This window comes from Pristiophorus japonicus, chromosome 1 (genome assembly GCF_044704955.1).
Source record: "Pristiophorus japonicus isolate sPriJap1 chromosome 1, sPriJap1.hap1, whole genome shotgun sequence".
NCBI lineage: Eukaryota > Metazoa > Chordata > Chondrichthyes > Pristiophoridae > Pristiophorus > Pristiophorus japonicus.
The window spans coordinates 411,322,881-411,337,129 of record NC_091977.1 but is presented as its reverse complement, the minus strand read 5'-3'; the positions used below and the strand labels follow the sequence as shown (position 1 = coordinate 411,337,129).

At 47.1% G+C, this 14,249-nt stretch overlaps 1 protein-coding gene across 5 annotated transcripts in view; it reads left to right on the top strand.

Annotated features, from left to right (window-relative positions):
• Window positions 1-6,760: 6,760 nt before the first annotated feature.
• The window catches only part of fam110b (family with sequence similarity 110 member B), a 183,345-nt gene continuing 175,856 nt past the window's right edge, over window positions 6,761-14,249 (top strand). For all 5 annotated transcript variants that reach the window (XM_070875717.1, XM_070875652.1, XM_070875707.1 and 2 more), the window contains exon 1: window positions 6,761-6,875. The gene's annotated coding sequence lies outside the window, so the exon portion shown is untranslated. The remainder of the gene's footprint in view (window positions 6,876-14,249) is intronic.

Below are 14,249 nucleotides of genomic sequence, written 5' to 3'. Positions count from 1 at the left end.
ATATTGGTTAGGAAGGTGTTCTCCAGGTGGGGACTTCCACAGTATGTGGAGTAAGACCGGGGCGAGCCACTTCACGGGACAGGTCATGCAGGCAACCCTTAAGGTGCTGGGGATTGAGGGGAAGTGGCACGTCGTCTACAACCCCCAGTCCTTGGGGCTAGTGGAGCGTATGAATAGGCCCTTGAAAGAAAAACTCAGGAAGGAGACTGGGGATTCCCCGCAGAGGTGGGTGGAGAGGTTGCCCCTGGTTTTGATGGGGATCCGAGCCAGCCAGTCGAAAAGCACGGGGTATTCCCCATACGAGCTCATGACTGGAAGAGCCATGTGAACCCCCACCCATGTACTTGCCCCGGTCCTGACGGAAGCTCAGGTAATCGAGGTGAATAGGGACCACTTTACCAAGAGTCTGTTGGAGCACCTCAAGCAGATTCACTGGCAAGCGGCCACTAACATGGGGAAGCAGCATCAGTCCAACCGATTGCTGTTGGAACCAAGCAAACACCACGAGTGGCAGGTGGGGAATCAGGTCATGGTCTGCAACTTTGCCAGGGTGGGAGTCTTTGAGCCACTATACATGGGGCCTTACAGCATTGTCGACAAGGCAAGCCCTATGGTATACGCGGTCAAGATGCCCCGCCGGGTTAAAAGGTTTCACATTAACCAATGTAAACTGTTTAACCCCAACAAGGCAAAACCTCGTGGGAAAGGGCAGCCCGGAGGGATAATCCCGACAGGAAGCACAGGCCCCCAGCCCACCACTGCAGCCCCACCGATCCCACCACAAGGAGCAGTGAGTTGCTTCACAGGTACAAACTACCCACAGATTTGGGACCCACAGGCAGGGGGATTCCCACCTTACATATGGGACGAGGACTCACCTCCACCCGTTAGGAGATCTGCTCGGACTCCGCAGCCAAGGGTGCCACCGTCCCTCGCAGCCTGTTTTACTTTCCCGAGAGATACTAGGGGAAAAGGGCTGCACAGGGCAGGCAGCCAGTCACTGGACGTGACCCCGCAGCCAAGGTCTCCTGACGGGAAAGGGGTTGTACCGGAGATAGGGGCCGCTGACAGTGAGGAGTCTGTCGGGGCTAGCCTAGCCTTCGGTGCGGACAGCCCAGAGCCTGCAAGCGAGATAGTGGCGGCGGGTCCCAGCGGTGAGTAGTCCCTGGAAGAACGAGTCTCCTGACAGGGAAGGGGTTGTACCGGAGGAAGGGGCCGCCGACAGTGAGGAGCCTGTCGGGGATAGCCTAGCCTTCGTTGCAGACAGCCCAGAGCCTGCAGGAGAGAGGGTGGCGGCGGGTCCCAGTAGTGAGTGGTCCCTAGAAGAATTGAAGAAACGCTGTGAGAGTATCAGCTGCGAGTGGTTTCGGGTGGAACCCTTACACAACCCAAAGCCCCCAGAGGATACGGGAGTCCCTGGCAGTGAGGAGCCTGCTGGGGGAATTTTCGTTGCTCCCGAGGGCAGTGAGCCATCCCTGGAGGGGGTGAGGGGCTGTACTAGCCCAGTAAGCACCACCCGAAGCTCGGGGGACACCTTGGCAGGGGAGACAGAGGGGCCACGGATGTCGGTCCGGCCCAAGAGGCCAAAGGAGAGGTGGTCTTCCTCCTACATTCCCCCGCATAAAAGGAAAACCAAGGAGCGTCCCAGGGATTAGCACAGCCACCCAGGAAGGGTGGCAAGCAGGTTAAAAAGGAGAGCAGTAGGGGTGCACAGATTTATATAAAGATTTCTCCAGTGTAGTGGGGCTCAGGTGGCCTCTACAATATAGGGAGGATAACAGTGAGGCTTTTGAGCCAATAGGATAGGGAGCCTGGACATTTTTTTCCTTTCACTTCCTCTTTTGTGTAAGGTTTGTTTGTTGTTTCAAGTGTTTATTAGTTGAAACCCCTTGACTTCCACAGTAAAATTGCGGTTTGTGGTCAGACCGATAGGCACACACAGTTTAAACCCGTGCAGGGGTACTGTGAGGTGTCGACAGAGTGGAAAATGGGGGAGGGATTAGCCAGGGGGCTCAGGGTTTTTGAACCAAATGAGGTTTTGTCTTTCAGAAGAGGAACCAGAGATGAGGAAAATCCTGCTCCTGTGCACCTACATCAGAATGTGCATCGGCTACCGGGGAGAGACTGAAGAAGCCATTATTTTTGGATGCTCAGGGGGGCAGGCACCGACTATCACCACAGGAGAAGGGACACCAGGGGTAGAGGGGACCGCAATATATACCCACAGGAGAAGGTGGCCAGGGTGGTTAGGGTCCAATTCCACTAGATACTCCAGCCACCTCGGGGTCACATATGGGGAAGCATCAGTCTCCTGCCCCAGCTTTGAGGTGACCGCATCCCGGGTTAGGGTGGTGGTTGGGAAGAGTGTTCGCTTGACCTGTAAGGGGCACATCCCGGTCGGAAGGTGGTGGTGGCTCAGGAAGCTGAGCAAGGACATGGGAAACCCGACAGCAGATTGGGAGAGACTGGACAACAGCACCTACCGGACCATCACATGTACCCAGGGGGAAGTGAGTGTGTGTTGGGATAAATGGTGGGAGGCGGAGTTAGGAGTGTGTGTGTGCATGTGGGGATCAGAGAAGATATGCCCGACAGGCATCTCCATAGCATTCTCCCGACAGTGGCGGGATGAAGGGGAGGGGATGGGATGGGATGGGACCGGAGCATGGTCGCATGCATAGTAAGCCACCCCAGCTCCATCCACGCCACTGAGTTAAGCGCACACCCCAGACAGCCCCTGCCCACAGCCCCGACCGAACCAACTGACATGGAAAGATGCCCTACCACCACCCAGGGACCAGAGAACAGTTTGGTTTTGGTTCCCACGGACAAGCTGCTATACCAGGGGGTCCACTACGCCGTGGCCTCCGTCATCCTAAACCTTACCGAGGTGCACCTACCTGAGTGGTGCCCAAAAGAGACAGAACGCCTCTACCAGGCTCTCCTTCGAGAAATGTTCAGGACATTCTACGAGCTCGATTTTGGCTATTTGAATAAGACTTTGCTGTACCGTCTGCAACCCTAAGACAACGTCAAACCGAAAAGACACAGAAGAGGGATCTGGAATGATGTTTTTACCGGTTTCAACACCGGGGCATCAATGATTAATAGCATGGACAATTATGTAGCACATTTCAGATACCACATTCCATTTTTACCAGAGCACCTGACAGATCTGTTCAAAGCAGCACAAAAATCCCAGAAACATTATTTCACCCTACAACAAAAAAACCCAGTAAAATTGGGAGCCCAGATAGCTGACTTAAATTCAAGGCCCTGATGGGATTGGGGGTTGGACGTAGAGGTCCCGACCTGGGACCGCATCCTCTCTCACGCCCTAGTAGTGGCACAGCTGATCATCGTAGCCGATTTGCTGGCGATCCGCTGCCAGCTTAGGAGAAAGGGCCGTTGTTTAAAAATTGAGAAAGCCAAGCGGGAGGCCAAGTCAAAGGCCAAACGAAAAGGGAGGGCTAGCAAAATCTATGCAGTATGACGGGAATGATTATACGAGCCGAATGTATTGCACTGTAAAAAAAAGTCTGTACCTCCCTATCTGTAATACTATGATGTGTGATACTATGTACTATTATGATTTTGGTGAAGGGTATTGGTTGAGAAGCATTTTTACATTTTCAGTATTGTATTGATTCCAAATGTATGAATACCATTGGTGTATTTTAATTTGTTTTATCGTGGGTTTAGGTAAGATTTGGGGAAGATTGGCTCTGTGAGAGGGAAAAGGTTTTGCTTCACATTATGAAAACACCCTGAGTCAGAGTGTTTTAATGGGGGACTGTAAGGTTCTGCAAAACCAACCATGGAGACATGTGGCAGGGAGAATGGGAAGATGCCATGTTTAAAATGACCAACTGCAGCCAACAGCCTGTAAACCGCGGAGGATGATGGGACTCTGGCTACCCTGTACAGTAACAGTGTTGCAGGGGCATGGAGCCGGACCGTAAGGGGGAAGAGTGTACATTCGGTTCTTCCAGGAAAATGGATACGAGGCAACTTTATATTTTAAAAGGACATTTCTCCAGCTTTTCATGTAAAACCCTCACAGAAGAGGCAACATGTCCAGGCAAAATCTCCGCAGTAATACACAAGGTAACAGAAAGGGTATCAGTTTGAATAATTAAACAAAGGCCCTCAGGTCTGATGCAATCATTTTGGCCAGCCCAGACAGAGTGGCACCTCTGTCGAGATAGTGAACAATCATCTTCATTCACCCCATCAGCGAGCGACAGGATATAGGAGTTGTGGCTAATCTCCCATTCCAGACAGATCGATACACATTGAACTGCCATTCACACCCCATTTTATTCAAGGAAGACCCAAGACAATGGCATGCAGTTTTGGTGCGAAGATGAACGGACTATAAGAAAAAGCTGCAAAAACACACAAGGAGGTTGGAAGTTGGAGGTTGGAGGTTGGGAGTCAGCTTTTGCACTGAGTTGTAGAGTTGAGTTAAGAAGGTGGGAGTCAGTTTTCATTGTGGTTGAGTTGAGTTAAAGGGGAGTTGAGTCAGCTCTTCACAGGGCCCTCGCTCTGGGGAAGGTGTGCTTAACTCCAGCAGCTTTTTGCTTAGGAGCCAACCGAGAGGCAAATAGAAGAAACCGATGCAACATCGAGGAGGAAAACCGAACCGACCAACAACGTAAAACCCACCCCAGAGGGACCCCGAGCTGAAATAAGTGCACCCGCCCCAGAACCCCGGAGTTGATAGGATTGTGAGTATAGCCCAAAGCCCCTCACAGACTCAATTTAGGATAGGAATTGGTAAGAAGGGTGGAAGTGGGAGGTTGGGTTGTGTATGGGTGGAATGTTTCAACCTCTTATCTTCCCCTTCCCTGTTGCGAGAATTTTTCGTGTTGTTGAGCGAGATTGTGCCATTACTGCTATTTACGACCTCTTCCTATGCCCTCTATCTTTGTGTTTGCTGTTCTAAATAAACAACATTAGCCATTTTGAACTCTTACCCAATGTGTCTGGTGCCTCATTACTCACCCATCCTCATAAATTGCACGTACAGAACCTCAGAGGAGTGTGGATTCGAACCCACACCCCAAGCTCCCCTTACATATTCTCATCACCATTTATTGTGTTCCTAACACAAATGAGGCTGCACACAGGGAGGTTAAAGTAACAGTGACCTCAGTCTTTAATAAAACACTCCAGAGTGAGAAACAGGCCTTAGGGTTATTTACAGTGCTCCAAAGGGATGCTGGGATCTCTTGGGACTTCAGGGGAGGAACTCCCTGGTGGAGGAACATGTGAGTGCATGCTTTACAGATACACAACACGTATCACTACTGCTCTGTAGACCATGAGCTTGGTGCCGGGTTTCAGATCCTGGTCTTCTAACACTCTTTTCCACAGGCGGCCGAAGGCTGCACTGGCACACTGAAGGCAGTGTTGGACTTCATCATCGATGTCCGTCCTTGCTGACAGTAGGCTCCCAAGGTATGGGAAGTGGTCCATTGTCCAAGGTCTCGTCATGGATCTTAATAATCGGGGAACAGTACTGTGTGGCGGGGGCAGGTTGGTTGAGTACCTTTGTCTTACTGATGTTTAATGTAAGGCCCATGCTCTCGTACGCTTCAGTGAAGGTGTCAACGATATTCAGCCATTACCACTGTGCTCGCTTACCTACAATGGCACTCGGTCCACCAAAGCCTCGATTTTAAAATCCCTCAATGGCCTCGTTCCTCTCCATGTCTGTAACCTCTTCCAACCCTGCAAGAACTTTCCGTTCCTCCAACTCTGGTCTGTTGTGCATACCCTTCGCTCCACCATTGCTGTCCATGTCTTTAGCCATCTCTGGCCTAAGCTCTGGAATTCTCTCCCTAAATCTTTCTACATCTCCTTTAAGACACTCCTTAAAACCGACCTCTTTGATTACACTCCTGTGAAACGCCTTGGGATGTTTTACTATGATAAAGGTGCTATATAAATGCAAGTTTGTATTGTTTTAATAACTAGTCAGGATGACACCATTCCAGGGCATTGTAGAAGCAGTTGTAAAAATATCCTAGCAATTATACAAATATTTTATTGAATTATAATTTACTGTTTACTGCTGGGAAATAATACAATCAGTATAATTAAGTGATATTAATTTGCCGGATTTTGTATAATCAAAGTCTAAATTACCTGAATATTCTCTCACCTACCCATCAACATTAACTTGATAAATAAAACATAAGTATTTACAGTAGAATATTTAGACTTGACTATTATATGAGATGAAAATGATCTTAATTTTGTAATAACGCGTATATTTTACCTGCATAAATTGTAAAACAAGATGTACACAGAACTGAGAGAATATGGTCGTCGTTTTTTGAGCATTTTTAAAGAACCACGGAAATTCATACTTGTGTAGTTTTGACGCCCACTGCCTTATGAATCTTCGTCTTTTCAGTAAATTATCACCCACTGCAATACGCCTCCAATTCTCGTTGGTGAAGGAGAAAGCGTTTTGCCCGATTTAGGCGACTGGACCATTAAATAAGGGGTGTGAACGGATAAGCATATTCGCCATGTTAATCTTCTTGTTGAGTTTTTAGAAGAATAATGTTACCGGGTATTGTACCTGGCTTGTAAGCCCAGCATCTTTGAAGTAGCATATTTGAGTTACAATATTGCGGCGAGGGTGGTGTTGTTGCCGCAGGGTCTCCCCTATGTTGGTTGTTGGGGAGGGCCGTGCTGGCGGAGTCTGGCTGAGTGTGGAAGAGCTCTGTCTTTCAGTGTCGCTGCTGTGCGCTGCTACAATGTTGTGTTACATTGTCTCCACTAGCCCAACCTGGTCCTGATCCTGGCTCCGTTCCACTCGCACCGGAGGAAGAGTTAGGTCGCAACATTCATTTTTGTTGGTAAGCGACGTTTTAAAAATTAGGAATTAATTGCAAACGAGGGATTTTGCCGGTTTGGTTGGATTGCGGTACTGCGGTCTGTGGAGCCCAGCTGCGGCTAAGCTTCCCTGTACAGTGGAACTGTGTAAAAGAGAGACAGAAATGCGTCTCAACGTTGAGAAGCCTCTGTCATTTTTCCAAGTTCACAGAGCCCGGAAACCCCATTTGTCTTGTTTCGTGTCGCTCTTTCGTGCCGCTCTTTCGTGCCTTTTGAATGAAGTGGAAAGGTCATGAGTGGAATAAGAAAAAATAAGTTCTGAATCATATCTTCCCGGCATTCGACCAGCATTTGTTTATGAAAATGTTAAACTCTGGGTGCCACCGCAAGCGATTGAAAACGCGAGCAGGGTAAAACGCCGTTACGCATTGTTTATCGGGACACTAGGCTGCTGGCTTTAAAGCGCGTTTACACTGGTGTAAAAGCCAGGACCACTTTTATAGTAGGAGGGGAAAGGGGAGGGGGGGCACCTCGCTGTAAGTCTGGTTTCTTCAGAAATTCAAATAAATGTAACCGACCTCTAAACATTTCAATCTGTCTGAACTCGGAGTTGGATGTGGCAAGATTATTCTGTTTTTTTAGCTAAAGTATCAAGATTTCATCTTTTTATTGAAGGTGGCAACATTTTTAAAACTCATTAGATCTGTCACAACATCACAAACCCTTCAGAATCTCGGGAAGCTTGATGGGTTTTAGTGTCGAGAATCCTTCATCCTCAGAACCTTGAGTAGAGAGGCCATGACGTTTGCCCTGGGGGGGGGGGGGGGAACTTGTTAACCCAAAAGATGTTTAACATCGACCTGGATAAAGTACAAGGTTTGATAATACCAGCTTGAGGGGCAAGCAGCCAGGATAATTACCCGGGGCCACATGCCATGATAGGGGATTGAGAGAGGTAGATGGGGGTGGGGGTGGTGATGTCTCGGAAGTTAGGTCATATCTAAAGATTAGTGGAAATCGCACATTTAAGTGGCGTACTTTACTTCATTTTACTTTAATTTTACAAAGTGGATGTCATCCAAAAGTGTGGGTGGGAGGAGCTCCACGCGTTAGCCTCTGCCCGAGGCCCCTGACTCCGGAGCTGTAGTCTGACTTGGGCAGGCGGGGGAGGAGAAGGGATGATAAACATGTGCAACACCTTGGAGCATCTTATGGGAAATCGAGTGCTTCAAGCAGTCTGCAGTGAGAAGGAATACTCGTCTGTAGTATGCATGGAAAGATCATCTTCAGTTGGTGTAGGGCTCTTGCATTACAACAGAACCAAGAAAAGCTTAATTCATTAATAAATTATCTCTGACCTTGATAAGACTTAGTCAATATCCGTTGTCCTGTAGCAATAACATTTGAATATAAATTATAGTAATGCACCCAGTTAGCTGCAACACTAATTAATCAATTATCTTAACATTTCCTGTGCACTGCTGTAGTTAATGTTCAGAATGAGAGTTCTAGTGGGAGTGAAAAATTGTCAGCCATTCACCAAAACCGACAACAACATACGCATTTAACGTAGTAAAATGTCCCAATGCTCTAACGAGTGTTAACAATAAAAATATTTTTGACACTGAGCCACAGAAGGAGATATCAGGACAGATGACCAATAGCTTGGTCAAAGAGGTAGGTAGGTATAGTTGAATAGAATGTTTCCTAATATTTATATTTCTGTCCTGTTAAATATGTAGTAATTAATATTTGTATATATTTACAATGTGTGTATCTAAGAGATAGCAGAATGTATTGAATGCAGCAAAGGTTATAGACCCCGACAACATCCTGGCTGCGGTTCTGTGCACCTGTGAATACTTGTGCAACAGTGCTAGTCGCTCCCCTGCCAAGCTCTTCCAGTACAGCTACATAATACACTGACATCTACTCGACAATGTGGAACATTGCTTAGGCATGTCCTATCGACAAAAAATAGGATAATTATACATTTTCATTTTTGCTGCTCACAATTAAGTTTTTAAATGTCGTCTATGCTTGGATTAAGTGTGCCATGATTATCATTGCTAGAATTGCTTCACCAGATATATTTTGTTGCAAAGTAAGCAGAACAATAGTAGATAAAGTTTAAAGTGCTGCATATGCAAAGGAAAAATAGACAACACATATACTTAATGAATGGTGTTGAGAAAGCTAAAGAATCAGATAGAGACCTAGGAGTCTTAGTAGATTTGATATTAAACATGTCCAACCAATTCAAAACAGCAATCAACAAAGCCAATTGGATGTTGAACTAAATAGCCAAAACAGTAAAATATGTCAGAGGAGGTTATAATCAAATTTGATCGTACTCCAATCAGACTGCACCTTGAATATTGCATTCTATTCCTGATCACTAAGAAATGAGACATTTAGGCAGTGCAGAGAAGAGCTACTAGGCTGATAACAACAACTACTTGTATTTATATAGCGCCTTTAATGTAGTAAAATGTCCCAAGGCACTTCGAAAGTATAAAAAACAAAATTTGATATCAAGCCACATAAGATATTAGGGCAGATGACCAAAAGCTTGATCAAAGAAGTAGGCTTTAAAGAGCGTCTTAAAGGAAGAAAGAGAGGCGGAGATGATCAGGGAGGGAATTCCAGAGCCTAGGGCCTTGGCAGCTGAAGGGACAGCCGCCAATGGTGGAGCGATTAAAATCAGGGATGCTCAAGAAGCCGGAATTGGAGGAGCGCAGATATCAAGGATGGTTGTAGGGCTGGAGGAGATTACAGAGACAGGGAGGGGCAAGGCCATAGAAAAATTTGAAAACAAGGTTGAGAATTTTAAAATCGAGCCATTGTTTAACCGGGAGCCATTGTAAGTCAGCTAGCACAGAGGTGATGGGCGAACCGGACTTGGTATGAGTTAGTACACAGACAACAGAGTTTTGGATAACCTCAAGTTTACAGAGGGTAGAAAATGGGACGGCAGTCAGGAGTGGGTTGGAATAGTCAAGTCTAGAGGTAACAAATGCATGGATAAGGGTTTCAGCAGCAGATGAGCTGAGGCAGGACAGACTCTGGCAATGTTACGGGGGTGGAAATAGGTGGTCTTGGGTTGCGAACAGTCTGATTAAACTTCAGACAATTGCCCGGGAGAGTGGTGGCTAGGGAATAGAGTTTGTGATGGGGACCGAAGACAAAGGTTTCGGTCTTCCCAATATTTAGTTGGAGGAAATTTCTGGTCATCCAGTACGGCATGTCGGAGAAGTAGTGTGACAACTTGGAGACAGTGGAGGGGTCTAGAGAGGTGGTGGTGAGGTCGAGCTGGGTGTCATCATGTGAATTCTGACGCTGTGTTTTTGGATGATGTCGCTGAGGGGCATAGATGAGAAATAGGAGGGAGCGAAGGATAGATCATTAGGAGACAGCAAAGGTAACGGTGTGGGAGTGGGAAGAGAAGACATTGCAGATGATGCTCTGGTGTGAGTGGCCTGCATTGTGAGGAAAGACTGAATGAGTTTGAAAGGAAGTATCAGAGAGATAATCTTAACGGTATATAAGAATAAGGGTATAGCAAAGGATAACTTACAATATTACTTCAAATTAAATCAGAGACTGACATTCACATAGTAAAAGGCAAGTTTAGATCTGATCAGAAAAAAGTGATTAATTCTGTGGACTAATCTTCCAGATAGAGTTGTGGAGGCAAACACCATGGTACAGGTTGAACCTCCCTCATCGGAACCCTCGGGACCTGGCCTGTTCTGGATAAGGGATTTTTCCGGACGAGGGGTGGTCACGTTAAATTGGATGGTACAAGTACTGAGCAAGGGGATATCGGGGCTGACTGGGAGTGCGGCATAGAGATCTTGGGGGAAGGGGAGGGGGGCGGGCGCGGTGGATCGCAGGGTCAGGCCAGTGATTGTGGGAGTCGGTAGCGAGGAAGGACTTCAATTTGTTCATGTTGGAGTTCTGCGCATGCGCCACCCAGTGGCCGGGAATGCTTCGGACAAGGGGTGGTTCCGGATAAGGGAGGTTCAACCTGTAGTAATCAGTTAATGTTAAAGTGGTGGGGTGATCTGGTCCCTTATAGAAAAACTAAGATGGGCCGAATGGCTTTCCACATTTGGAATTGTGAAAATGATTCTGTCATGTATATATGCTTGGGGTTACTAGCCACCAGGTGGCGCGACTGTCGGCGGTCATTGAACTGTACGCACGTGTGTGCAGCTCAGGTATAAAAGGCAAGCTTTCATGTAATGTAATCACTTTGGGCCCTAATAAAGCGCAGCCAGGTTTGTACCTGTTAGTTTACAGTATTCAGTCTATCGAGTTATCACATACATAATATTTGGCGACAAGTTAACTTAAGAACCTTCGCATGCAAAAATGATCGCAATTGGAATCCTGGAGAGATTGATGGAGGGAGAGGACTGGACAGATTTTGTAGCTCGCCTGGACCAGTACGTCGTGGCAAACAAAATGGAGAAACCCACTGACGCAGTTAGGCGCAGGGCAGTCTTCCTCATGGATTGCGGTCCGAAAATCTATGGACTCATAAAGAATTTTCTCTCGCCTGCAAGTCCAACGGACAAAGACTATGAGGAATTGTGTGCTCTGGTACGTGACCATCTCAAACCAGAAGAAGGCATCGTCATCTCACGATATCGATTCTACAAGCACGTTCGTTCTGAGGGCCAGGATGTGTCGGAATTTGTTGCCGACCTGAAACGTCCAGCTGGACTGTGTAAACATAGAAAATAGGTGCAGGAGTAGGCCATTCGGCCCTTCGACCCTGCACCACCATTCAATATGATCATGGCTGATCATGCAACTTCAGAACCACATTCCTGCTTTCTCTCCATATTCCTTGATCCCTTTAATGTAGAAACATAGAAAATAGGTGCAGGATTAGGCCATTCGGCCCTTCGAGCCTGCGCCACCATTAAATATGATCATGGCTGATCATTCACCTCAGTACCCCTTTCCTGCTTTCTCTCCATACCCCTTGATCCCTTTAGCCGTAAGGGCCATATCTAACTGCCTCTTGAATATATCCAATGAACTGGCATCAACAACTCTCTACGATAGAGAATTCTACAGGTTAACAACTCTGCGTGAAGAAGTTTCTCCTCATCTCAGTCCTAAATGGCTTACCCCTTATCCTTAGACCATGTCCCCTGGTTCTGGACTTCCCCGACATCGGGAACATTCTTCCTGCATCTAACCTGTCCAATCCCATCAGAATTTTATATGTTTCTATGAGATCCCCTCTCATCCTTCTACACTCCAGTGAATACAGGCCCAGTCAATCCAGTCTCTCCTCATATGTAAGTCCTTCCATCCCAGGAATCAATCTGGTGAACCTTTGCTGCACTCCCTCAATAGCAAGAATGTCTTTCCTCAGATTAGGAGACCAAAACTGTACACAATATTCAAGGTGTGGCCTCACCTGTATAACTGCAGTAAGATCTCCCTGCTCCAATACTCAAATCCTCCCGCTATGAAGGCCAACATGCCATTTGCCGCCTTCATCGCCTGCTGTACCTGCATGCCAACTTTCAATGACTGATTTACCATGACACCCAGGTCTTGTTGCACCTCCCCTTTTCCTAATCTGTCACCATTCAGATATTCTGCCTTCCTGTTTTTGCCACCAAAGTGGATAATCACACTTTTATCTACATTATACCGCATTTGCCCACTCACCTAACCTGTCCAAGTCACCCTGCAGCCTCTTAGCATCCTCCTCATGTGTTACACACTGCCACCCAGCTTAGTGTCATCTGCAAACTTGGAGATATTACATTCAATTCCTTCGTCTAAATCATTAATGTATATTGTAAATAGCTGGGGTCGCGGCACTGAACCTTGCGGTACCATGTTTGAAAGTTCGAAAACGCGTTGGGGGACATGCTGTGGGACTTCTTTGTAATCGGCATCAACCATGAGGTGATCCTGCATAAGCTACTGGCGGCGGAAACACTGGACTTGAGCAAGGCCATCACGTCTGCTCAGGCATGTATGACGATGGACAAACATTTAAAGCAGATATCATCGGAAAATCGGAATTCGGCAAGTACTGTAAACGAGATTATATAATCGTTTTGCAGAGCTGCATATGGCAGGGCCTACTCGAATGCATATGCGAAACCTGTGGCTGCTCAAAGTCCGCCAATGGGATTGAATCCGATTTCACCATGTTGGCGTTGTGGGGGCAATCAACGGCCTCATCAGTGTCGGTTTAAACAATACATTTGTAAAGGCTGTTCGAGACTGGGGCATCTCCAGCGCATGTGTCCGCAACTGAGCAAGCGTGCTGCGACACACCACATGGAGGATGATGACCAATACAGCGCGGATCCAGATATGCAATCCGAGATACCAGAGGAGGAAGTGTATAGACTGTATTCGTTCCTAACAAAGAGCCAACCGATAATGATTTAATGTGAAACTGAACGGAGTGACAGTACCGATGGAATTGGACACAGGTGCGAGTCAATCAATAATGAGCCAGAGAACATTCGACAAGCTGTGGGATACTGAGGCTGTGAGGCCTTAGCTGAGTCCACTCAATGCCAAGTTGCATACGTACATTAAAGAATTCATAACGGTGATTGGCAGTGCAGTAGTCAAGGTGTCGTATGATGGTACGGTTCATGATTTACCGTTATGCATTGTTCCAGGCAATAGTCCAACGCTGTTCGGCAGGAATTGGCTGGAAAAAATCAAATGGAATTGGAACGATATCAAAGCGTTGTCGTCGGAGGATAATACCCCATGTGCTCAAATGCTGAGCAAGTTCCCCTCGCTGTTTGAACCAGGCATCGGCAATTTCAAGGGAGCCAAGGTGCAGATCCACGTGGACTTGGATGCAAGACCCATCCATCATAAAGCTCCGGCGATTCCGTACATGATGAGGGAGAAGTTCGAAATTGAACTGGACGGACTCCAGCGTGAAGGGATCATATCATCGGTTGAATTTAACGAATGGGCCAGTCCCATTGTTCCTGTGTTGAAGAATGATGGCACTGTCAGGATTTGTGGAGACTACAAGGTTACGATCAACCGAGTTTCGAAACAGGATCAATACCCGTTACCGAAGGCTGTTTGCAACGCTGGCCGGGCGGAAGTCGTTCACTAAACTGGACCTGACGTCGGCCTACATGACAGAAGCTGGTCGAGACGTCGAAGAAACTTACGTGCATTAACACTCATAAAGGACTGTTTATCTACAACAGGTGTCCTTTCGGAATTCGCTCGGCTGCAGCCATATTTCAGAGGAACGTGGAGAGTCTCCTGAAGTCCGTCCCTAGAACCGTCCAGGTCACCGGTCATGACACCGCCAAACATCTGAACAACCTGGAAGAGGTTCTACATCGTCTGGACAAAGTAGGACTCAGACTGAA